The following is a 26,020-nucleotide window of genomic DNA, read 5'->3' as shown; positions in this document are numbered from 1 at the left end:
AAAACTGTAAACAGTAAAAACTAGGAAACAGAGGGAAGTAGAGGAAAAAAACACAGGCCTCGGAGCCAGGGGACCACAGTTCTAATCTTGACTCCACCACTTGCCTAAGTGACCTTGGGCAAGTCACTTAACTTCTCTGTACCTCAGTTACCTCCCTTGTAGAACAGGGATTAAATCCTCCCCCTGCCTACTTAGACTATGAGGCCCATGTGGGACAGTACCTGTGTCCAACCTGACTATCCTGTAGTTAACCTAGTATTTTTTAAGATACTTTTTCAAGCAATGACTTTGTGCCAAACACTGTTCTAAGCCATGGGGTAGATTCAAGATAATCAGGTTGGACACAGTCCTTAACCCCAAAGAGGCTCAGAGTCTAAGCAGGATGGAGAACAGGTATTGAATCCCGATTCAAAAGATGAGTAAACTGAGTCCTAGAGGAGCCAAGTGATATTATTATTTCATTATAATATTGTTAGGTGCTTACTACACACCAAACACTGTTCTAAAGGCAGGGGTAGAGATAAATAAATCAGACTGGACACAGTCCCTGTCCCGTATAGGGCTCATGGTCTAAGAAGGAACAAAAAAAAGAGGGGTCCTGTGGTGATTGGTGCTAGGACAGTTTGGTTAAACATTTGCATAAATGATCTGGAAGAGGAAGTTCTCCAGGGTCTGAAGCTGGGGGAAAACAATCCAAATGGCAACTATATGGTCATGGGCTCTGAGTTGTCAGTCTCTCCACAGGAAAGGGATCTCAGAAACATCATTTAAAATCTTCCAAATTGTCCAAGAGTCCTTTCCTGACTGAAACCTCATTTCCTCTTCTCCCACTCCCTTGTGTGTCACCCTTGCACTTGGATTTGCATCTTTCATTCACCACTCCCTCAACCCCACAGCACTTACGTACATTCCTGTAATTTATTTATTTATATTATGTCAGTCTCGCCCTCTAGATTGCAAGCTTGCTGTGGCCTGGGAAAGTATCTCCCAACTCTATTGTACTAACCCAAGCACTTAGTACAGGGCTCTGCACACAGTAAGTGTCCAATAAATATGATTAATTGATCGATTGATCGACCCATTGTTGAATACTGGGAATCCTCAGGAAGAGGACGCCCTTGGATTTGCATCCTTTATCAACCCCACCCTCAAGCTCACAGCTCTTATGTCCATATCTGTAATTTATTTATTCATATTAATATCTGTCTCCTCCTCTAGATGGTAAACTTGTCGTGGGCAGAGAACTTGCTTACTAACTCTGTTATACTGTACTCTCCCAAGTGTTTAGTACAGTGCTCTGCACACACCAAGTGCTCAATGAATTCCACTGAGTGATTGATTAGATTGACCGATGGGGATGGAACGCAAAATAAAATGCAAGATTTTGTCCCCATATAAATGAATGGAATATAATGTACAGCCCTTGGATTTATAGTCTTTGTCTCATAGCTTCTTTTTTTGCTTTCTTCTTTCCTCATATGTCTGTCTTAAGCCTTTACTCTTAGACTGTTAAACCCTAGTGGGGTGGCTAGAGGCCACCTAGAATACAGTGTACAGTTCTGATTGCCACATCTTAATAGCAACAATAATGACAATAATGATAACAGTAATCATAGTTGTGGTATTAGTTGAATGCTTACTAAATGTCAAGCATTGCACCAAGCACTGGGGTTGATACAAGATAATGAGGTTGGACACAGTCACACCTGGGACACAACAGTAATAGTAGTATGTACCAAGCACTGTAATAATAACTAAATAATAACTGTGGTACTTGTTAAACGCTTACTATGTGCCAGTCACTGTACTAAGTGCTGAGATGGAAACAAGCAAATCGGGTTGGGCAGAGTCCCTGTTTCACTCGGGGTTCACAGTCTTAATGCCCATTTTACAGATGAAGTAACTGAGAAAAAAAGAGAAGTAAAGTGACTTGTCCAATATCACACAACAGACAAGTGACAAAGTAGAGATTAGAACCCAGGTCCTTCTGACTCCCAGACCTGGGCTCTATCCACTAGGCCACGATGCTTTTCAGAGATCTGTACTAAGCACTATATTAAAAGTCCTTCCCCAAGCAGCTTCCGATTTTCAGTGTCACCACTGCTGTGTGGGGCCGAGCGTATCTGGGTGAAGGGATGTGAAGCAGAGCCCTGTTGGTAAGATATAAGATACAGATACAGTTCCTCACCCTCTAGCCACGCCTGCTAGGGACTCAAAATCTAAGACTAAGGGCTTAGGCCAGACATATAAGGCAGACAAAAAAATAGGAGATAAATCTGACAAGACCAGTGGTCAGTCAATCAATCATATTGATTGAGTGTTTCCTGTGTGCAGAATGCTATATTAAGCGCTTGGGAGAGTACAATATAACAGTATAATAAGACACATTCCCTGCTTTGTGATGGGCAAGTCACTTAACTTTTCTGTGTCTCAGTTACCTCATCTGTAGCCTGGGAATTAAGACTGTGAGCCCCCTGTGGAACATGGACTGTGCTCAACTTGACTGACTTGTATCAACCCCAGGGGTTAGTAGAGTGCCTGGCACATAGGAAGTACTTAACAAATGCCATTAAAAAATGAAAAACAGAAAATTCCTGTCAGGAAATTTTACATTATGATGAAGAATGTAGGTTTGCTTTACTGGGGTTACAGAGAAAAACAGAGACTCGCTGCTGTTCCTTAAGGACATTGTCCCAGTAGTGGCATGGGTAAAGATTTTCTTAAGCAACCTGCTGTGCAAGAAACCAATCAAATCAGTGGTATTTTCTGAGCGCTTACCTGTGTGCAGAGACTGTACTAAGCACTTACTGTACTAGTATGTCTGGCTGGTTTCTAAACTTGTGGTGTTTCTTTACTTTGTCTTCATGAGCAAAAGACTCCTTGATTTTATTTGGGATCTCACAAAGCATCCAAAAGGCCAACATGGTATGGCCTCCAGAACTGTATTTTACAATTTCTTGCAGATGGAGAGCTTAGGTAGGTGGCAGGCATTCACATTTTTAAGGAAATTTCATTGTAGGAAGAAAGTGATCATCACCCAGGCCACGATCACTGCTGTTTATACATTTACAAATCGTACATGAAAAGGAGCAAACTCCACCAGACGAGCCCCTTTCCAATCTACATGTGTACAACACTCCAAGACGATGCAGCCCTGGGGAAAATAAAGCCACTTCACTTGGTTGTGCAAACTGCATATTCATAGACCCACACACCGAGACACAAAGCAAAGCCGAATTGTTTTCAAAATGAGAATCTTTTGGAGCAACTCCAGCTTGCTGTTGGCACTGCTTACGGGGGATATTTTCCACGATAGCTTCTTCATTGTCATTCCCGCACGAACACACGTCCTCAGTTCTCAGAAAACGGCACTCGGTCGGGGGCTGATGGATGATACTGTTTTCTGTTGCTGGCTGATATCGGGTTTAGGAACAGCACGAGCGATGACCAGTAATGAAATAGAGGCAGCGATAGGCACTTTGCAAGCAACCCGGGAGAGGAGCAGTTTACTACACTGTCAGTGCCACTTGAGGAAATGTGTCTTGTTGAATGGATTTTTAGATGTGAAAAATGGCTTATTAGTCACAACCGTATCAATTTGCTAATCAAACCTACTTAGAGCTGACAGAAGAATGACAAACACCACAAGGAATCCAGCAAGCCACCAAAGGACTCACCAGGTATGTATACAGTCTACAGAAATCCACATATTTCGACTTCCCTCCTAAAGAGTGCCAGGGAAAAATAAATGGAACGGTGGTAGGAGGAGAGAATGGGAAAGACTGAGAAGTACACATGTTCCTTGAGGGTTAGGATGTGGAAATGGCCCTTATGGAAGCCATTCAATAAAAAAACCCAAAAAGGGATACTGGGCCTAGTCAAACAACATGAGCTAGCTAGAATGGAAGCAGTGTGACTCAGTGGAAAGAGCACGGGCTTGGGAGTCAGAGGCCAGGGGTTCTAATCCCCACTCTGCCGGTAGTCAGCTGTGTGACTTTGGGCAAGTCACTTAATTTCTCTGTGCCTCAGTTACCTCATCTGTAAAATAGGGATTAAGACTGTGAGCCCCATGTGGGACAACCTGATCACCTTGTATCCCTCCCAGCGCTTAGAACAGTGCCTGACACATAGTAAGCGCTTAACAAATACCATCATTATTATTATTATTGTTACGCTTCAAAATCTGATTATCACTAGTCCTGCTGCTCACTAGATTGTAAGCTTCTTGAGGGCAGGGATCTTGCCTCTCTTCTCTATTGTACTCTCCCAAGTGACTATTATAGTGCTCTGCACACTTAAAGACTCAATAAATACTATTGATTGACTGAGCTACCTCTCCAGCAATGGCTAAGAGAGAAAGAAATATCACGCAATACTGTTTAATGGGTAGGAACTTTCTGCTCTTCGATTAGATAGGGAAGATATTTTATAGACTGACCTGAAGCTATTGGGAGGTCTCAAATCAGGGTTGACAGGGAAGGAGGCCCATGGAAGAGGCCTGTGGAGGAGAATGGAGAATCAGGGTAGCCTAGTGGCGAGAGCATAGGCCTGGGAGTTGGAAGACCAGCTCTACCACTTGTCGGCTGTGTGACCTTTGGCAAGTCACTTGACTTCTCAGGGCCTCGGTTTACTCATCTGTAAAACGCAGATTCAATCTGTGAGCCTCATGTTGGACAGGAGCTCATCATGGGCAGAAAATACATCTACCAACTGTTAATCTCCCAAGAGCTTAGTACAGTGCTCTGCACCCAGTAAATGCTCAATCAGTGTGGTTGATTGACTGTCCAATCTGATTAAAACGTATCTACCTCATTGCTAAATACAGTTCTTGTCATAAAGTAAGCACATATCAAGGACCATAAAAAAAAGGTAGAAAATGTGAGGATTTTTTCTTGCTTTTCTTGTGAAAGCCAGTTTCATGTTTATCCAGTTGTAACACCACACCTCAGAGAGACTGCTCCATTGAGCACAATTGTCAAGCTTCTGCCTCCTCTACATGAAAAAAAAGTTCCAGATGGAGTCTCGCCCACTGGCCATTTTTTTTCCCAGCTTAAATGCCAGGCTTTCCCGGCATTTAAAAACAGAAGATCATCATTAGTCTTTCTCCACGGACACCGAGCCTGGTCCAATATCTATGGACTAAGTTTCTAATGTTGGTGAGATCCCAGAACAATGCTTTACTTTATTTTCCTGAGTATTCTCCCAAAGAAAAGAAAGCAATGCCAGCCAGGACATCTGGACTAGGTTAGCGTTGCTTGATGACCATTCTTGGAAAGCAATCAATGACTAATAGGGGAAGTGGTGGAATATAAAGACAGGTTCATAAGCGCTGTGGGCTGGAGGGGAGAGGGAAGGAAAGGGATGGGTGAGTTTCAAAGTGTTTAAGGGGTACGGACCAAAGATCTGTCATATAGCTTTGGAGGAAGGATTTAACTGATGTAATGTTACTTCTCAGATGTCCAAAGGGCTCCTTCATGGATTCCCCTCAAACCTGCTTGGTAATAATAATCAGGTATTTGTTAAGTCCTTATTATGTGGCAGACATTGTATTAAGCACTGAATCACTGTACTAGTACCCAAATGAAATCCTAACCATTTCTTATGAACCCGGCCTAGAGAAAACTCATCTGCTAACTCACCAATTATACCTTCGGCAGGTAGGAGAGAATGCAGTGCTTTTAGACTAGGACAAATAAGAGTTGTCACTCTCCAATCCAAGACAATAAGAAGATACAAAACTGTTTAATTGTTTGGCTTTCCCTCTATTTTTTTTTCCAGTCCAAGAATTTCTGACATTAAAATCTCAGGATAACTACTTCCTAATTAGTTTCATGAGCACGACACAAACAATCAAATTTCAAGAAATGTCTCATTCATCGAACGAGAGAGTGATGGATTTTACTTTTCCCAGGGTAAATGATGCTGAAAACAAGACCCGATCAGTATTAAGGAGCCAGAACCAGTCACTGGGACCCATCTACTCCTTTGTGGAGAAAAACCACAGAATGGCTAACGGAGGCAGGGGGATGGGACATGTATGGGCTGGAAGGGGATTATTATTTTCATGTGCCTACCCAGGAACCTCAGGTGGGAGTCAGTTCTCCGGGACTGAGGGGATGAAGCTTCCCTTTACCGTCGAACCTACGCTCAGCTCAGGATGGATGGATGGGAAAACCAGGGTGAGGCACTGACCATTACCTCTACCTGCCTACTGCGGAATAGGGTCCAGAACCAGGACTGAAATCAGGCATCCTGTCCTTCTCAGCATTCCAATAAATCATGCTGTGGGCACATTCTACTCAGTGTTATTCTGTCACGCTCCACACTTCCTGGAAAACCATCTAAGCACTTGAGAAAAACCATTTAAAAAGTGCTTACTGTGTGGCAGGCACTGTAGTAAGCATTTGGGTTGATACAAGATAATCGGGTTGGACACGGTGCCTGTCCTACATGGGGCTCCCAGTCTTAATTCATTTTACCGATGAGATAGATGAGGATTAGAGAAGTGACGTGATTTGCCCGACATCACACAGCAGATAAGTACTGGAGCTGGGATTAGAACCCAGGTCTTTCTGACTCCCAGGCCCACGCCCTGCCCACTAGGCCACGTTACTTCTCTATCCTCGACTCATCTCTCCCATTCAACTCAAATTTGCAATTTCTCACCAAATCCTGTTACTTCCACCATTATGACATTGCTAAAATCTTTCATCTCCATCCAAACTGCTAACATGTTGATCCAAGCACCTAGCCTACCCTGCCTTGACTACTGTAACAGCCTCCTTGCTAATCTTCCTGTCTCCTGTCTCCCCCTACTTCAGTGTATACTTTCCTTTCCTGTCTGGATCATTTTTCTAAAAAAAATTCAGTCCACATCTCTCCATATCTCAAGAACCACCAGTGGTTACCCATCCACCATCACATCAGAGAGAAACTCCTTACCATTGGCCTTAAAACACTTAATCTTCTTGGTCCCTCTTATCTGACCTGGCTGATTTCCTACTACAACCCAGCACATTGACTTCACTCCTCTAACACCGATCTATTCATTGTACTCAAATCCCATTTATTCCGCCCCCAACCCCTTCCCACATTCTGCCTCTGGCCTGGAACTCTCTCTCCTTTCACATACAATAGATGATCACCCTTCCCACCTTCAAAACCTTATTAAAATCAGATCTCTTCCAAGAAGCCTTCCCTGACTAAGCCCTCACTTCCCCTACTCCTTTTCCCTTCTGCTTCACCCTTACGCTTGGATTTATACCTGGTAGTCTCCGTACTCTCAGCCCTACAGCACTGATGTACATATCCGTAATTTTTTTAATGTCTTTCTCCTGCTCTAGACCTCAGGCTCCTTGTGGGCAGGGAACGTATACTCTTTGTACTCTCCCAAGGCTTAGTACAGTACTCTGCACTCAGCAAGCACTCAGTAAATACCATTGATTAAATGTATGAATATAGAGACAAGGGGAAGAGCACTGGAACTGGAGAATGGCAGGTTTAAACCAAGCAGAAGAAAACACATCTTCCCCCACTAAGGAATCTGCTCTCCTAGAGATCTGTGTATCTGGAGGAAACCATCAGGGTCTCAAGGGGCTTGTGGATAGAGCACAGGCCCGGGAGTCAGAAGGTCATAAGTTCTAGTCCTGGCTCTACCACTTGTCTGTTGTGCGACCTTGGGCAAGTCACTTCACATCTCTGTGTCTCAGTTACTTCATCTGGAAAATGGGGATTGAGACTGTGAGCCCCAGGAGGGACTGGGATTGGGTCCAAACTGATTTTCTTTTTTCCAACTCCAGTGCTTAGTACAGTGCTTGGACCATAGTAAGTGCTTAACAAACACCATAACAATATTAATAATATTCATTTTCATTCTTTCATTTTTATTTATTGTGCTTACTGTGTGCAGAGCACTGTACTAAGTGCTTGAGAGAGTACAATAGAACAATAAACAGACACATTCCATGCCCACAAAGAGCTTACGGTCTAGAGCCAGGGGAGGAAGATATCAATACAAAGGTTCAGTGGAGAAGTCAGGGTGTTCGAAGATTCTAGAAGGGTTTAAACGATACTGGGGTGAGGTGTCCATGATGAGCTATTAGAGGAAAAAGTTGGAGATGTTAGATGTTCTATCCATAACCACACATCTGAGAGGGCAGAATTTTGTACTTTCAGTTCAACTTAGACTCAGGTTCAGCTTTCATCCGCCAGGATCAAGAGTAATTGGAATGGTGCCTATTGGGTTTTATCTGAAGCTTCGCTGCATAATTTTTCATTTTCTTTTGGGGGTTCTAACCTAGGGAGAAAACATGCCACTAGTCCCATAGAAGTGTTTTGACATTAAGCTTAATAAAGCATGAAGAACTCATTAATAAATAATGTTCTGCAAGGTTAACAAATAGGGTTGAATGCTCTAGCAAGACCCAGGAGTGAATCAAATCATGCATGAATTCAACTTACTCGTTAAAATGCAGCAGTTTCATCTCAGCCCTGGGCCTGCCTTAGTCCAGGCCAGCAGTGCCCAAAAATCAACACAACACATCTCACACACACAGGCTCCAGTGGTCCCATTGTGGACTGCCAATTTTTATTTGCGCTCTGTGAGCTCACTGTGCAGGTGAATCAGCATCCCCAGTGCAAGCAGGGAGGGATTTATGCCTTGGTGTTCATTCTGGTAATGTTACAATTCAGCTACGTAGCTGCTGACTCATTATACAACTACAGTGGCCTTTGGAATGAAAATGGTTCTGGGAGTCAGAGGATTGGAGTTCTAATCCTGGGTCTGCCACTTGTCTGCTGGGTGGCCTTGGGCAAGTCATTCAACTTCACTCTGCCTCTATTTCTTCATCTGTAAAATGGGGATTCAATACCTTTTCTTTCTCCTACTTAAGAATATGAGCCTCATGTGGGACATGGACTGCATCCATCCTGATTATCTCATAACTAACCCAGTGTTTAATACAGTGGGCCCATACTAAGTGCTTAACAAATATCATAATTATTATTATTAACTTCAAGGTCAACCCTGTGTAGTTTAACATTTCTCCCACATTCATGGTGCTCAGAGCTTGCCTTTCTGACCCACGGAAAGTGGCATACACAGGATTTGCAATGTCGGGCTTGTGTCTGTTGTCCAAGATATTCCCTAAAATGTGTCAGTCATGGGCTTGCCAATCCTGACTCAGCTGCCAGTCAAACCCTCTGCCACCCTGGAAGCTCTATATGAAAGACTAAGTTGCCTCATTCCATTATCAGAATGTAGCCACACATACCCATAACAGGGTTTTTGGTATTCATTAAGCGCTTATTATGTGCTACGCACTGGGATAAATACAAGAGCTCAAGTTTGGATACAGTCCATACCTCAGGCTGGAACTCACAGCCTGTCAATCCCATTTTACATTTTAAGAAAATGAGGCCCAGAGAAGTTAAGCGACTTGCACAACGTCGCACAGAAGGCCAGTGGTTTAGCCGACATTCACACTCGGGTCCCTTGGCTGCCAGGCCCGTGCTCTTTCCGCTAGTCCACATTGCTACCCTTTACAGACAAATTTATTTGCTGGGCCTCAGGTAGAGCCATGAGGGCAGATGACCTTTTATTTATCGGTCAGACTTGTGTGCTCAATGCATCAGTGATCATCTCAATGTGTGCAAACACTCGATCTTTAAATTTATGATTCTTCCTTAGGAGACATACAGAACATGGTCAATAGGGTAGTATATGAGGGGAATGCAACCTTCCAGGGCTGTTTATGGGTTTTCTAAAAATAAATAAATCACAACTGTCAGATTTAATCAGGAAGGCCTTGGCAAAGTGGTAAACTTTAGTTTCCAGTGAGCCAGAGTTTTCATCCTGGCTCTGCCACTTCATTCATTCATTCATTCAATAGTATTTATTGAGCGCTTACTATGTGCAGAGCACTGTACTAAGCGCTTGGGATGAACAAGTCGGCAACAGATAGAGACAGTTCCTGCCGTTTGACGGACTTACAGTCTAATCGGGGGAGATGGACAGACAAGAACAATGGCAATAAATAGAGTCGACGGGAAGAACATCTCGCAAAAACAATGGCAACTAAATAGAATCAAGGCGATGTACAATTCATTAACAAAATAAAAAGGGTAATGAAAATATATACAGTTGAGCGGACGAGTACAGTGCTGTGGAGATGGGAAGGGAGAGGTGGAGGAGCAGAGGGAAAAGGGGAAAAAGGGGGTTTAGCTGCGGAGAGGTAAAGGGGGGCTGGCAGAGGGAGTAGAGGGAGAAGAGGAGCTCAGGCTGGGAAGGCCTCTTGGAGGAGGTGAGTTTTAAGTAGGGTTTTGAAGAGGGGAAGAGAATCAGTTTGGCGGAGGTGAGGAGGGAGGGCGTTCCAGGACCGCGGGAGGACGTGGCCCAGGGGTCGACGGTGGGATAGGCGAGACCGAGGGACGGCGAGGAGGTGGGCGGTGGAGGAGCGGAGCGTGCGGGGTGGGCGGTAGAAAGAGAGAAGGGAGGAGAGGTAGGAGGGGGCAAGGTGACGGAGAGCCTCGAAGCCTAGAGTGAGGAGTTTTTGTTTGGAGCGGAGGTCGATAGGCAACCACTGGAGTTGTTTAAGAAGGGGAGTGACATGCCCAGATCGTTTCTGCAGGAAGATGAGCCGGGCAGCGGAGTGAAGAATAGACTGGAGCGGGGCGAGAGAGGAGGAAGGGAGGTCAGAGAGAAGGCTGACACAGTAGCCCTGTCAGCTGTGTGACTGTGGGAAAGTCACTTAACTTCTCTGTGCTTCAATTACCTCATCTGTAAAATGGGGATTAAGATTGTGAGCCTCACAGGGGACAACCTGATGACCCTGTATCTACCCCAGCGCTTAGAACAGTGCTCTGCAAATAGTAAGTGCTTAACAAATACCAACATTATTATTGTTATTATTATGTTAGACCTTCAAATCCAAAGGCTGGAGCAAACTGGGCTATTTTCACATCTTCATTCAAGCTGGCTGAATACCCAAGAATTTAGGAAGCTTTACTGAAAAAGTCTTCCCATGTCTAGGGTCATCGTTCCAGACCAGAAATGATAGCAAGAGCCAGAGGAGGAGGTTGGCTCTCTTTCTGAGAGCCTAGAGCTTATCGTGAGAGTTAGCCAATGGGAAATTCCTCACTCTCATTTCTCCAATCCCAATCCTAGTTGTAAGGCATTCCCATCCTCATTCAAGGGATTCATATGCCCAGTTTAGGAAATGCAGGGCTAAATACAGATGTCTCTTTCACTGTAAATGTAGAGCTCTAAGGTATTGCTTATACCTGATCGGAACTTGGATACTGTATTACACAGCTGACACATCATTCTTCCCATCCATGTGCTTTTATCCATAGCTATTTATGGAACATCAGCAGCAAAAGTCTCAGGGCTGATGTGAAGGAAAAGCACATTCAATTTTTCTATGAGATATCTTCTTCCTCCTATTCCCCGCAATGAGTCACTTTATTCTACTAAACTGCTCTAGAGCACCGATTCTCATAGAATGGGAGTCTAATCCAATGGCTTCACAGTCCCTGCAGAGAAAAACCAGACTCCAGCTGATCTGATGGTTTTAATGACCTCCAAAATGTAAATAAAATAATAACACAAAAATGCAGCAGGGAAAAGCAATCACCCCCTTCTACCTTACCTCATTGATTTCCTACTATAACCCAGCTGGCATGCTTTGCTCCTGTAACACCAAACTATTCTCCGTACCTAGATCTCATCTATCTCATCGCCAACCCCTTGCCCATGTCCCTCCTCTGGCCTGGAACTCCCTCCCACTTCATATCTAAAAGACCACCCCTTTCCCCACTTCAAGAGCCTTATTTAACTCACATCTTCTCCAAAAGGTCTTCCCACATTAAGCCCTCTTTTCCCCTACTCCTTCTACCTTCTGGCCTTGCCCATGTCCTCCCTCTGGCCTCTTCCTCCCTCCCACTTCGTATATGGTACACCACCACTCTCCCTACCTTTAAAAGCCTTATTAAAATTTCATCTCCTCCAAGAGGCCTTTCCCAACTTTTCCCCTACTCCCTCTCCTTTTTGCACAGGTTATGCACTTCGATCTGTATCCTTTCAGGACTTGATATTCACACCACCCTCAGCCCCAGCACCCGTATTTAGTCATAATTTCTTTTAATTTCTGGCTCCCATGCCCAAACTGTAAATTCCTTGTGAGCAAGAAACATGTCTATCTACTCTGTTGTAATATATTCTCCCAAGCATTTAGTACAGTGCTCTGTTTACAGTAAGTCAATCAACTTACACTAGTATTATTATAATAATAATAATAATTATGGCATTTGTTAAGCACTTACTCTGTGTCAAGCACCATTCTAAGCACTGGGGTAGTTACAAGGTAATCAGGTTGTCCAAGTGGGACAACTATCTTAATCCCCATTTTACAGATGAAGTAACTGAGGCCCAGAGAAGGGAAATGACTTACTCAAAGTCACACAGCTGACAAGTGGCAGAGCTGGGATTAGAACCCACGAACTCTGACTTCCAAGCCTGGGCTCTTTCCACTAAGCCATGCTGCTCCTCATCAATCATAAGTATTTACTGAGTACTTAGTATGTGCTAAGCACCGTACCAAGTGCTTGGGAGAGTACAGTACAACAGAATTAGCGACAACGTCCCTGCCCATAACTAGCTTACAGTCTAGTAAGCATTCAAATATATTTATTGATTGATATTCCTAGTATCTCAGATTTGTACCTCCTCATCTAGGAGAGAAGGGAAACACCAACAAGATAACTGAGGCTTTGAGGTGAATTTACAATCACCAGAAGGGAGGATAGGATCAGTTTTCAATCAAAGGCATTTATTTATTTATAACATTATATATTATTATTTATTTATAAAGTGCTTACTGCATTCAGAGAACTGTACTAAGAGCTTGCGGAAGTACAGTACAATAGAGTTGGTAGATATAACTCCTTCCATCAAGGAGTTGACAGTCCACTACGGGAGTGTCTTCTTTTTTTTTTTAATGACCTTTGTTAAGCTCATGCTGTGTGCCAGGCAGTCACTCAGTCAGTTGTATTTATTAAGTGCTTACTATGTGAGAGCACTGTGCTAAGCAGCTGGGAGAGAACAATGCAATAAAACAGACACATTCCCTGCCCACAACACTATACAAAGCACTAGGGTAGATACAAGTTAATGAGGCTGAACACAGTCCCTGTCCCATGTAGGTCTCTCAGTCTTAAACCCCATTTTACAGATGAGGGAACTGAGGCACAGAGCAGTTAAGTGACTTACCCAAGATCCCACAGCAGACACTCACCTGAAAGCCATTCATCTCAAATCAAAGACAATACAGAGTTCCTTTAGTGGAAGGAAAACCCACACATAGCAACATCTAGTGGAACAAGGACTATGTTTTCTAAATATTCCTCGCTCTTTAATAGAAAGCTGAAATTTACTTTGAGGGTGCATCTGAGTGCACTGTAGGGAAATCATTTTCCCTCAGGAATTCAGTGTGCTCAAATGACTTGTGCCCTCCTTAGTCATTTAGAAGGATTCCCGGAGGAGATGGGATTCAAGTGGTTTCTAAAACACCACTGCTTATGACTTAGCGTTTCTTCCTGCCCTTTTTTTTTCAGCAAAATAGTATAACTGAAGTTCCCCAAGTTGAGTAGGTGGGTGACAGGATCCTCAGATCATCCCCAGCCCAATAATTTCAGGTCATTTAAGGGAGGTGTCAAACAGCTAGTCTGTCTTATGGAGCTGCCAGGAGGGTGATCGGCTCAGCAAAGGGATCAGGGGATTGAGTTGGTTTGAAGATTCTGTCGGGGTCTTTATGAGACTGAAGTAAAAGCTATTTCAGGGGCCCTAGCAGGACACCTGCACCTCACCAATTACGGCTAAGCCTAATGAGCTCTGCTGGACTGACAGTTATGATCTTTTAAATCTCCAGGGATTGCTTCCCTCTGTGCCTTGGGCTGTTCCCGGGCAGAAGGCTTTAGGACAATGAGCGGATGCTTCTGCCAAAGCGGTAAAACCTGTAATCTCTGAAAAGTTCCATGTACACAGATGACAAAATTGTGCTTTGATTACCTGTGGTTTTCTTTCTCTCCTTGACACTCTGGGGCCTCCGAAGTATCAAATTTGGACTTCAGCAGGTACAAACACTCAAGGTTTAGCACAGTGCCCCCACAATTGGGTAGAACTACTTTCTAGTTGACTGTGGACTAGTGGGTGGCCCAGCGTCTCCTGTGAGAGGTTTTTTTTTTAATCAGGGAATATGAACGCCCAAGCGCTTAGTAGAGTGCTTGGCACAGAGTAAACTCTCAATTAATACAACTGAATGAATGAATAGTATTTGTAAAGCACTTATTATGTGGCAGGTACTGTACTAAGCACTGGGGTCGATATAGAATAACCAAGTTGGACACTTACCCTGTTCCACCTGGGACTCGCAGTCTTAATCCCAATTTTACAGATGAGGTAACAGGCCCAGATAAATTAAATGACTTGCCCAAGGTCACACAGCAGACACATAGAGGCGGGATTAGAACCTAGGTCCTTCTGACTTCCAGGCCTTTGTGCTCTATCCTCTAGGCCATGCCGTTTCTCACTTCTCCCCTTCCTGCCACATGCACTGGGCAACGCAAGTTGCCGGTCCAGATTTGCCAGAAATTTCAGACCAAGATCAATTGCCCCCAGAGCTAGGTTCTAATGAGGGTGTAAATTTCTGTCCTTCCACAATCAGTAAAATGTAATAATGATAATAATGATGATAGTGGTATTCGTTAAATGCTTACTACGTGCCAAGCACTAAATTAAGTAGTGGTGTAGATGCAATCAATCAATCAGTGGTATTTATTGAGTGCTTAGTGTGTGCGCAGCATAGTCACGGTTCCTGGGCATAAAGACCTTACAGCCTAGAGGGGCCTTATTTTGCAGTCTATGTTCTGCAATATTAGCTGAAGACAGGCCCAGTCCAAATGGGGCTCAGTGTGAAAGGGAGGGAGAATGGGGATCTTTTTCCCTTTTACAGACGAGAAAACTGAGACACAGAGAAGATAAATGACCTGTCCAAAGTCACACAAAAGGCAAATGGGGGAGCCAGGATTAGAATCTGAACTTCTCCACTAGGGTGTTGGGTAAATCCATGAGGAACCCTGCCATCAGCCCCTCAGGACTAATGTACAGAGCCGTAATTTATTTATTCGTTTTAATATCAGCCTTCCCCTCTGGACTGTGATCTCCATTTGGGTAGGGGACGTGTACTCACTCGGTTGTAGTGTATTCTCTCAAACGCTTAGTACAGTGTTCTGCTCATGGTAAGCACTCTATAAATACCACCGATTGATTGATTTCAGCGTGACACCCACATGAGCTTTCTCGCAGTCTCCTTACTCCTGACCCCAGGGTCCAACTGCTCGAGGAGGACTCTGTCCAGTTCTCAGGTCCCCAGGGCTGCCGTTGATCCTTTCTACAGCCTGGGGATGGATCACACCAGGACCCTGGCAACTGCTGAACTTTTAGAACGTCTAGAAGGTGACTGCCGTGGCCGCAAGCCGTTACCAGCTTTTGCGCCTTTCACGTTTGTCATCTTTATCTTTTGTATTTTTATCCTTCTTTCCTTATTTGCCTGATGGCAACCACCTCCTCCTGTCCTGAGGAGCAGCATGCTGTAGTGGCTAGAGCAGGGTCCTGGGAATTAGAAGATCATAGGTTCTAATCCTGGCTCCACCACTTGTCTACTGTGTTACCTTGACAATTCACTTCATTTCTCTGGGCCTCAGTTACCTCATCTGTAAAATGGGGATTGAGACTGAGACCCCCATGTGGGATGGGGACTGTGCCCAACTCGATTAGCTTGTATCCACTTGAGTGCTTAGTAAAGTGCCTGGCACACATTAATCCCTTAACAAATACCATTATTATTATTATTATTATTTTTCTTGAACTGTGAGCCCCTTGAGGCCTGGATCTGGGTCTATACCTCATCTGTAGATTTTTTCCCTGTGCTTAGCACAGTGCATTTTACATACTAGGAGCTCAAAAAATATATCATAACTACTATTACTACTTCTAAGAGGAAAGAGATGAGATACTAGAACAAGCTACATAACTTTGTATTTAATGTTACTGTCTATCTTTTCTGGCAAAACAAAACTGCCAGAATAAAGCACAATGTTTCATTTAATCATATTTGCTTGCTTAAGGGAAAATATCATAAAGGTCATTGCATTAAATTGGCATTTTCCTTTTAGAGGTTTTAAAACACTTTTTTCTAAGAGGATCTGTGTGCATACAATGTGTGTGTGTGTGTGTGTGTGTGTGTGCGTGCACACATGCAGGCAAATGACTTTTTTTGGACAATTTTATTTAAAAAGCTTTTTTCTGACCATTTTTCTTCCTCTACGTTTGCCCCCAGAAACCCCTTTGCATATATTAAGAATGTACTCTGAATTAGTGAAGCAATTTAACTGTATCCCATGTCACTTTTGTATTAATTCTAGGCTTTGTCAATAAGAACATGCTCTAAACATGTGGTACCTAAACCTTGGTAGGCAGTTCTCAAACATCAAAACTTATGAGTTTGAGAAATGTTGGCAGAAGTCCTGCTGTGAAGAAGATAGAAAAATTATTATAATCTACATTCCTAAATTGAATGAACATTTTGCTCAGCAGAAGCCTCTTGACTGCAAATAGCCTGAAATTACATCCTGCTGTTTAAAATACATTTTTTTTAGTAAGATTCTTCTACCTTTCTTCAAATCAAGAAATTCAATCAAATAACTTTATTGGATAAACTTTCTGATCTGTTGCAAGGCCTTACCTCTTTTCTATATGAAACAGTTTGGTAGCTACCTTTCAATGACAAGGAAAAAAAATACATTGTTCAGACTTCACGTGTACTCTGAGATGGTGTTTAATTGATACCGGTAAATGAGCTGTTTTCATAATCTTTGGTGAGGATAATGTTTTCAGTTTAATTCTGTGAGAATTTTACTGTCTGACCCATGAAAGTACACTCACCCAAGCATGACAGGATTCAGCCTACACATAGGGCCGGATTAATGGAGGAGCTCATGGGACTCATGGAGATGTCTTCTTACCACACACTCACACAGACATCCCATACTCCATCTCCTACGATGGACAAGCCGCCACCACCGCTAAACCTACCGATGCAGGAGAAACAGCGTGGCCCACCGGCTAAAGCACAGGCCTGGGGATCAGAAGGATCTGATGTCTAATCTCGGCTCCACCACTTGTCTGCTGTGTGACCTTGAGCAGGTCACTTCACTTCTCTGGGCCTCAGTTACCTCATCTGTAAAATGGGGATTAAGACTGAGCCACCCGGGGGACGTGGACTGTGCCCACCCCGGTTAGCTTGTTTCTTCACCAGTGCTTAGTATAGTGCCCGGAACATAGTAAGCGCTTAACAAAAACCATTTTTAAAAAAACAGCCCCGGTAGAAGTTGCTGGCAGATGCTATTAGGCAGACCACATGTCCACTCAATCGCCACCCATCCTTCCTGCTGCCCTAAACTGCTGTTCTCTCTAGACTGTTACCTCATTGTGGGCAGGAAATGTGTCTGTTTATTGATATGTTATACTCTCCCAAGCGCTTAGTATAGTGCTCTGTACTCTGTAAGAGCTCAATTAATACAAATGACTGATTGACTTTTTTCTACAAAAACGTTCAGGATATGTCACACCCCCCCCGCCAAAACTCCACTGGTCACCTATCCACCTCTATATCAGATAAAAACTCTTCACCACTGGCTTTAAAGCTCTTCATCACCTTACCCCCTCCTACCTCACCTCGCTTTTCTCTTTCTACAACCCAGCCTGCACACTTCGCTCACTTTAGTGTTAACCTTCTCACTGTGCCTCCATCTTGCCTGTCTTGCCGTTGACCCCTAGCCCTCATCCTGCCTCTGACCCGGAACGCTGACCCTCTCAAATCCAACAGACAATTCCTCTCCCCCTCACCTTCAAAGACTTATTGAAGGCACATCTTCTCCAAGAGGCCTTCCCAGACGTAAGCCCCACTTTTCTTCATCTACCTCTCCCTTCTGCATCACCCTGACTTGCTCCTTTTGCTCTTCCCCCTTCCCAGCTCTGCAGCACTTATGTACAAACCTGTAATTTTGTTTAATAATGATGGTATTTGTTAAGTGCTTAACTTTGTGCCAGGCACTGTACTAAGTGCTGGGGTTGATACAAGCAAATCGGGTTGGTCACAGTCCCTGTCCCACATGGGGCTCACAGTCTTAATCCCCATTTTTCAGATGTGGTAACCGAGGCACAGAGAAGTGAAGTGACTTGTCCAAGGTCACACAGCAGAAAAGTGGCCAAGCCAGCCTTAGAACCCATGACCCTCTGACTCCCAGGCCCATGCTCTATCTACTAAGCCATGCTGTTTCTCCTTTTTATTTGATGTCTGTCTCCCTCTGTCTAGACTGTAAACCCCTTGTGGGCATGGAACATGACTGCTAAATGTTGTATTGTACTATCCCACCCAACTAGTACAGTGCTCTGCACAGAGTAAGTGCTCAATAAACACGACTGACTGAATGAATGAATGAGTGACTCCGGCCAGACCAGCAAAAGCAGGATATGGAACCTGGGGAGCCTCTGCCTACAGCTCTGGAGGGTAACCAAGACCCAGCCAACATGGCTCAGCGTCAGGGAGGGGACCCCAAGACCTGTGGGGAGAGAATTTAGATGGAGGATCACCTCTCACCCTGCCTTCTCCTCCCCTTCCCTGCTCCAGAAACCTTGTCTGCTGGAGGGTGAGCGGAAATCTGGCAACTGGAATCAACGAGACCAGAGGAAATGTTTTCCAGGTACTGTAAAACAAATCCTTGAACAGTACTGCATCCCACTGACAACTGGGGAGTCAGGTACATGAATTGATGAGAATAGCCATCTGCATTCCAACAAGAGACAGTTCTTTTCAGGCAGAATCTGCATAAGAGGCAGAGTTGCCTAGTGGGTAGAGCGCAGGCCAGAGAGTCAAAAGGACCTGGGGCCTAGGCCTGGCTCTGCCACTGGTCTGCTGCATGACCTCAGGCAAGTCACTTCACTTCTCTGTGCCTCGGTTACCACATCTGAAAAATGGGGATTAAGATTGTGAGCCCCATGTGGGACAAGGACTGTGTCCAACCTGATTATCTTGTATCTACCCCAGAGCTTAGAACAGTACCTCTCACATAGGAAGCTCCTAACAAGTACCATTAAAAAAAAAAAAAAGAATCACGAGATGGAAGGTTAAAAGGAAAACAGTGCCAGGCGCTGCATAAATCAAACATAATAGCATAGCACAGAACAATCTTTGTGTGTGCACAGTGAGGTGGAGATTGTGGGTGTCAACCTTAGTTTACTCAGTCACACACACTAGTTATTACTGACTTAGAAATCAGTCAATCAGTGGCATTTATTGAGCACTTACTGTGTGCAGAGCACTGTACTAAGTGCTTGGGAGTCTTCAGTACAACAGAGTTGGTAAACATGATCCCTGCCCACAATGAGCTTACATTAGTAGTAGTATTCATTCATTTGCTCATATTTATTGAGCGCTTACTGGGTGCAAAGCACTGTACTAAGTGCTTGGGGGAGTATGCATATAACAACAGACACATTCCTGCCCACAACGAGCTCAGTCTAGGGGGGAGACAGACATTAATATAAATAAACAAATTTCAGATATATACAGGTACATTCATATGTGCTGTGGGGATGGGAAGGAGGATGAGTGAAGGATCAAGTAAGAGCGTCGCAGAAGGGTGTGGGAAAAGAGGATAGGAGGAGGGACTAGTCAGGGAAGGCTTCCTGGAGGATATGTGTCTTTGATAGTAGTAGAAGTAAAGTAGGAGTATTAGCATTTATTTAGCTCCCCATCTTGGTGAGGTACACTGTACTAGGCATTAGGGAAGCATAGTTCAACAAACTGACATGTTCCCTGCCCACAAAGAGCTTAAGCTTTAACTGAGGAGGCAAGCATTAAAATATTTACATATACATGCTGAGCAGACATATCTACATGAATACTGAGAAGAGTGTAAATATGTCCTAAAAGTTAGAGTTGGTTAATGATGTGGCTCAGGGTGGTAGGGAATTAATAAGGGAAAGCTTGTTAGACGAGGTAGGATTTTACAAGGGTCTGTTTGATCTGAGAAGGAAAGGGGTTGGAGGGACAGTGAGAGATGGGAGAGTCGAGAGCAAGATACAGTTAGCAGACTACCTTGGGAGGAATAATAATGATGATTGTGATATTTGTTCCAGACACTATATTAAGTGCTATGGTAGATACAAGCAAATCGGATTGGACACAGTCCCTGTCACACAAGGAGCTCACACCCCATTTTACATATGAGATAACTGAGGCCCAGAGAAGTGAAGTGACTTGCCCAAGGCCACGCGGGAGATAAGTGGCGGAGCCAAAATTAGAGCCCAAGACCCTCTGACTCCCAGGCCTCTACTCTATCCACCACACCAAGCTGCGTCTCACAGAGTGTTGGGAAGAAGCAGGCAAGGAGGGCAGGTAAGGAAATCTCAACCGTCTGTCATTTATTTAGTCTCTTGAAGAGGGGTTGGAACCAAGTTTCCTTCAGGGAACAACACTGATCCAATTGATATCTGTGGGAAGAGATTTGTCATCCTCTTTCTCCCTTAGAAAGTGTTTAGAGAGTCTCAGTTGAGCCTCTCTGGGCTTCCTTCTATTGCTGGAAAAATCCCAAATGATATGCTATGAGTCACTGTAAGCTATCAACGCCAAGCACGCAGTCTTCATTTGCTAGCTCAATCCTTCCCATTAAAAACGTTTTATCCACCGAAACGTACCATCTTATCTATAAATCCTTTCGGCATGGGTTGATAGTCCTGCTACCAACACAGTCCTGACAAACACACACGCACAGTGAGAAATTGTATGCAGTGTTAATCATGTCCTATGGCAGTTTCTTACCTTGGAAAAGGCATATGTTTAAAAAGCTGCATTACATTAATATGGATTTATCCATTTTCTCACATAGGATCCAGGAGCTAATCGGTGTTTAGGGATATATATATATATATATATATATATAATAATGTTGGTATTTGTTAAGCGCTTACTATGTGCCAAGCACTGTTCTAAGCACTGGGGTAGACACAGGGGAATCAGGTTGTCCCACGTGGGGCTCACAGTCTTAATCCCCATTTTACAGATGAGGTAACTGAGGCACCGAGAAGTTAAGTGACTTGCCCAAAGTCACACAGCCGACAAGTGGCCGAGCCGGGATTCGAACCCATGAATATATATACATATATATATATATATAGTATCCACACACAAACACACACATACACAAACACATACCCTTTGTGGATAAAAGGTTAGTTTCTGCCGCCTAAGATTGAACACATGGTAATGCATTATGGAGTCATGAAAAAAAAGAAAATCAAAGTGGGTGGACATGATTTTAATAAGAACATTTACTATGAGAACGAATCTCAAATTCAAAGTTTACTACATCATGAAAAAACCAAGACATGACATGCTGGGTATTAGTCAGGGAGTTGCCCTAATGTCCGTGATAGAATGGGGTGAAAGAATGAAAGAATGCCAAGTTCATAGAAAATGACATAGAGTTAAACCTCTGGGGCCCATTGAGATTGTCTTATTATTATTATTATTGTTGTTATTATTATTATTAAGTGCTTATTATGTGACAAACACTGTACTAATTGCTGGAGTAGATACACGATAATCAGATTAGACATAGTCCCTGTTTCACATGGGGCTCATAGTCTAAATAAGAGGAAGGAGTATTCAATCCCCCTTTAACAGATGAGAGAACTGAGGCACAGGGAAGTGAAGTGACTTGCCCAAGGTCACACAGCAGACAAGCGGCAGAATCAGCATTAGAACCCAGGTCCTCTGACTCCTAGGGACTGCTCTTTCCAATAGGCCACACAACTTTCTTTTAGGGGTAATTAATGGCTCTGATCGGTCTGAGTTAGTAAATTTTATTTGGGGAGGAAAAAAGGCAGCTGAAAGTGAACTTAATTCTCTTGAATTTCACCCACCCGCTACCCCCTACCCCCCCGTCCCCCACTCCCCCCCCACACAAAAAAGTTCAAACTCATGGATTCAAACATTTTCAGAATATCTAAATCTGAATATATTAACCATCTCTACTAATAAAAGCATTCCTCAGCTGTAATTCCTGGATTGGGCCTGACCAGGCTAACTGAGCCACCGCCATCTGCTTTCTTCTGGTTTCTTCCACCAGACATCCACTAAACACAACTGAATGAACCTTAGACTTCTCTACTATGGAATTACGGTTTTTTTTTTAAAAAGTATTTAAGTGCTTACCTTGTTCCAGGCACTGTTCTAAGTGCTGGGGTGGATGCAAGGCAATCAGGTTGGAGACCAGTCCAAGTCCCACATGGGGCACACAGTCTTAATTCCCATTTTAAAGATGAAGTAACTGAGGCCCAGAGAAGTGAAGTGACTTGCCCAAGGTCATGCAGCAGACAAGTGACAGAGCCAGGACTAGAACCCAGGTCTTTCTGACTCCCAGACCCGTGCTCTATCCACTAGGCCAGGTACTTAGTAAGCATTCATTCATTCAATAGTATTTATTGAGCACTTACTATGTGCAGAGAACTGTACTAAGCGCTTGGAATGTACAAATCGGTTATAAATAGAGACAGGCCCTGCCCTTTGATGGGCTTACAGTCTATTTGCACTGTGCTAAGCACTGGGGAAAATACAACATGCAAACACAGTCCGTATACCGTATGACGCTCACAGCCTCAAGAGAAGGAAGAAAAATGTATTTAGTCCCTATTTTATAGATGAGGAAACCAAGGCCCAAAGAAGTTAAGTGTCTTGCCCAAGATCACAGAGCAGGGAAGTAAGTGTCTGTGTTGGTAGGAGAACCCCAGTCTTCTGACTCCCAGGCCCATGCTCTTTCCATTAGACCACACTGCTTTATGTCAGCATGAAAAGATGAAACAGTATGTTTAAACGGAATATTTTAAAATGATAGTAAATATCTTTATTTTGGATTATTATCATTATATTTGCTAAGTGCTTCCAGTGTATCAAGCATTCATCTAAGCACTAGGGTAGATACAAGTTAATCAGGTTGAGCAGAGTCCCTGACCCACATAGAGCTCACAGCCTAAATAGGAAGAATAGGTATTTTATAATTGAGGAAACTGAGGCCTTGAGAAGTTAAGCGACTTGCCCAGGGTCACACAGCAAGCAATTAGAGAAGCAGCTTGGCCTGATGGATAGAGCAAAGGCCTGGGAGTCGGACGGACCTGGATTCTAATCCCAGCTCCACCATATGTCTGCTCTGTGACCTTGGGCAAACCATTCCACTTCTCTCTGCCTCGGTTGTCACATCTTTAAAATGGGAATTAAAACTCTGAGCCCAATGTAGGACAGGAACTGTATCCAACTTGATTAGCTTGCATCTACCCTAGCATTTAGTATAGTGCCTAGCACATAGTAAATGCTGAACAAATACCATTTAATAAAAAGCAATTGGCAGAGATGGGATTAGATCCCAGATCCTCTCACTCATATGTCCGTGCTCTTTCCACAAGGCATTCTGGGCAGAATTCTGCTTAGAGGTGACTGCTTTCCTTTCAATGGTTCAATCAATCAATCAAGGGTATTTATTGAGCACTTACTATGTGCAGAGAACTGTTCAACACACTTGGGCGTGTACACTACAACAAAATTAGCGGAGACATTCCCTGCCCACCTGCATATACTCCACTCACACCCGTTTCAACTCTTGGATACTATTGCCGTACTCTAGACACGCGAATCTATGAAACCATCTCACAAGACATTAGGTGGTCAGAGAACCCACTTACCTTTGCGTCCTTATGCTCCGGGGGAAAATCCTGCACATCGGAACGCTAGTCGGAAATGCCCAGGGGAACGAATGGGTCGGATTCGGCCTTCGGTTCTGATGAGCCGTCGTCGGGGCTTGAGAATGAGCCTCCTGGAGTTTGCAGGCTCCTGGGGGAGTCAGGTGACTAAGTGAGCCATCACTCTGCTAGCCGCTGCCAACTTGTTGAGTCTAAAACAGAGGAGCAACTCATTAGTCATTTTTAAATGCTCATAAAAGCTCTTTTGGAGGAGGCTATTGCCATTAAGATAACTCTGAGGCTTGGCTTGAAACAACTTGGTTTATAGCCCAGTCTTCATTGTAACTATAGCCTCAAAGAGAAGTGGCATGTGCTAGTGGATAGAACACGGTGTCTGCCGATCCTATTCAATCGTCATCCACCTCTTTTGTACTTCAATCAATCAATCAATCACTCAATTAGTGGTACTGACTGAGCACTTACTCTTTGCAGAGCACTGTACTGTTTGGGAGAGTACAAAACAACAGAGTTGGTACACTCAGTCCCCGCCCACAAGGAGCTTACAGTCTAGACAAAGAGGCAGAAAATAAAATAAATAGCGGCTGTGTACATAAGCGATATGCGGCAGAAGGTGGGATGAACATGAAGTGATTAGAGGGTACAGATCTAACTGCATAGGGGACGCAGAAGGGAGAGGGAGCAGAGGAAATGAGGGCTTCACGGGGGACCGTAAGCTCACTGTGAGCAGGGAATGCATCTCCCAACTCTGTTATATTGCATGTTCTGCACACAGTAAGCACTTAAAATATATGATGGACTGAATGATTGGAAGTTCTCTTATAGGAATTATGATTTTAATAATGTTTTAAAGGCAGGGAGAGTGGTGGTCTGTCAGATAAGAAGCAGCGTGGCTCAGTGGAAAGAGCCTGGGCTTGGGAGTCAGAGGTCATGGGTTCTAATTCCTGCTCTGCCACTTGTCAGCTGTGTAACTTTGGGAAAGTCACTTAACTTATCTGTGCCTCAGTTATCTCATCTGTAAAATGGGGATTAAGACTATGAGCACCATGAGGGACAATCTGAATACCTTGTACCCCCCAATGCTTAGAAGAGTGCTTGGCACATAGTAAGCACTTAACAAATGCCGTCATCATTATTATTATTATTATAAGAAGGGGGAGGAAGGGAGTTCTAGGCCAGAGAGAGGACATGAACAAGGAGTTGGCAGTGAGGTAGATGAGATCAAACTGCTGTGAGTAGGTTGGCGACAGAATAATAATAATAATGATGATGGTATTTATTAAGTGCTATGTGTCAAGCACTGTTCTAAGCACTGGGGTAGATACAAGGTTATCAGGTTGTCCCATAAAGAGCTCACAGTCTGAATCCCATTTATAGATGAGGTGACTGAGGTACAGAGAAGTTAAGTGACTTATCCAAAGTCACACAGCTGACAAGTGGCAGAATCAGGATTAGAACCCACGACCTCTGACTCCCAAGCCCGTGCTCTTGCCACTAAGCAATGCCGCTTCTCAGAAAGCAAAGTGTTGGTTGGGTTGTAGTAGGAAATCAGTGAGGTAAGGTAGGCGGGGGCAAGGTGGTTGAGTGCTTCCAAGTATGGTTTCATCTTTCCTTCTGTGTCTTTACCGATGCCCTTCCACCCTTTATGAGCACAGTGAGGGTGCGGAACTGTTTCTCTATCTAATATGTCAACTTTTTTCCCAGAGCCTAGAGTGATGCTTTGACGCAGTAGGGGCTGAATGAATACTATTGCTCAAAGTCCAATTGCTAAATCAAGAGTAGTAAAATGGCCTTCGATTTTTTATTTATTTATTTTTGGTTTGACCCAAACTAGGAGACCATTAGCAATTCCATCCTGTGTCACTCCGTTGTCCATCTGTCAGTGAAAGGTGCTGTATTGGTAGAATCAGGAAGCAGTGTGACCGAGTGGAAAGAGCCCGGGCCTGGGAGTCAGAGGACCTGGGTTCTAATCCCAGTTCCACCACTTGTCTGCTGTGTTACCTTGGACAAGTCAGTTCACTTTTCTGTGCCGCAGCTACCTCATCTGGAAAATGGGGATTAATTATAATAATAATAATAACAATGGTATTTGTTAAGTGCTTACTACATGCCAAGCACTGTTCTAAGCACTGGGGAAGATACAACGTAATC

General features: G+C 43.8%; 1 protein-coding gene across 1 annotated transcript in view; it reads right to left on the bottom strand.

Annotated features, from left to right (window-relative positions):
- HS3ST5 (heparan sulfate-glucosamine 3-sulfotransferase 5) overlaps positions 1-26,020 on the bottom strand; it is a 256,972-nt gene that overhangs the window by 94,063 nt on the left and 136,889 nt on the right. The window contains exon 2 of the mRNA XM_029050771.2: positions 23,855-24,063. The gene's annotated coding sequence lies outside the window, so the exon portion shown is untranslated. The remainder of the gene's footprint in view (positions 1-23,854; positions 24,064-26,020) is intronic.

Source organism: Ornithorhynchus anatinus, chromosome 2 (assembly GCF_004115215.2).
Source record: "Ornithorhynchus anatinus isolate Pmale09 chromosome 2, mOrnAna1.pri.v4, whole genome shotgun sequence".
Taxonomy (NCBI): Eukaryota; Metazoa; Chordata; class Mammalia; order Monotremata; family Ornithorhynchidae; genus Ornithorhynchus; species Ornithorhynchus anatinus.
The sequence above is the reverse complement of the archived record's forward strand: the minus strand, read 5'-3'. Positions and strand labels throughout refer to the sequence as shown.